The 1,133-nt window shown below is 49.4% G+C and overlaps 1 protein-coding gene across 2 annotated transcripts in view; it reads left to right on the top strand.

Annotated features, from left to right (window-relative positions):
- NOSIP (nitric oxide synthase interacting protein) overlaps positions 1 to 1,133 on the top strand; it is a 14,882-nt gene that overhangs the window by 5,184 nt on the left and 8,565 nt on the right. The window lies entirely within an intron of this gene.

Raw genomic sequence — 1,133 nt, 5'->3', positions numbered from 1 at the left:
TTCTCAAACTTTTTGGTTCTCAGGGATCTTCAAATCACTGAGGACTCCCCACGAGCCTCTGTTGGCGTGAGCTCTGTCTGTGCCAGGCGGGCCTCCCCGGGCCCTGGCCGGGCGGCTCAGTGGGTTAGAGCGTCGTCCCAGTCCACCAAGATTGCGAGTCCGATCCAAGAATCAGTAAGAGGAACAACAAGTCCATGTTTCTCTCTCTCTCTCTAAAATCAATCAATTAAAAACTCACTTAAAAATAAATAAAAAGAGCCCTGGCTGGGTGGCTCAGTTGGTTGGAGCATCATCCCATACGCCAAAAGGTTGAGGGTTCGATTCTTGCTCAGGGCACATGCCTAGGTTGCAGGTTCGATCCCCGGCTGGGGCACTGGATGAGAGGCAACCGATCGATGTTTCTCTCCCCCCCCCCCCCTTCTTCTCTCTCTAAAAATCAATAAAAACGTATCCCCGGGTGAGGATTAAAAAAAAAAAAGACTTGCCCTATGAGAAATTAAAACAGACATAAAATTTTTATTATATAATTAACATAACAGTCATCCATTTACTAGCAAAGTGTACCATGCAGTGGTTTTTAATACAGTCACTATTTTGTGCCAGAACTGCCTGCTTTCTGATTCCAGAACGTTTTCATCACCCCCAAAATAAACCCCACACCCCTTAGCACCCACCCCCCGTTCCTAGCCTGCGCCAGCCACCGGACTCCTCCTGTCTCGACGGCTTTGCCTCCTCTGGACATTTCTTACAGAAGGAATACCTGTTTTTGGTGCCTGGTTTCTTTCATTCCCATCATAAGGTAACAGACGTTTTGAAAGCCCAGGGGGCACAGCACACGTTCAGTTAGCCTTCAGAGTGGCGACGACCATAGAGGACAGGGGCAGGCTTCCTGGTAGGGTCTTGGGGAGTCTGTGGACCCCCTGAAGGTGCCTTAAGGGCCTATGAGAGCCAGTGTCCTTAGGCAAATGGCTTCGCTTTCTCTTCTTTTAATATATTTTTAATGGATTTCGAGAAGGAAGGGAGAGGGAGAGAGAAACATCAATGGATGAAAGAGAGATCGTCAAGCGCAGGCTTCTGCACGTCCCCCACTGGGAATCAAAGCCGCAACCAAGGCTTGGGGCCCTGGCCGGGAA

This window comes from Myotis lucifugus, unplaced genomic scaffold, assembly GCF_000147115.1.
Source record: "Myotis lucifugus unplaced genomic scaffold, Myoluc2.0 scaffold_1780, whole genome shotgun sequence".
Taxonomy (NCBI): Eukaryota; Metazoa; Chordata; class Mammalia; order Chiroptera; family Vespertilionidae; genus Myotis; species Myotis lucifugus.
The sequence above is the reverse complement of the archived record's forward strand: the minus strand, read 5'-3'. Positions and strand labels throughout refer to the sequence as shown.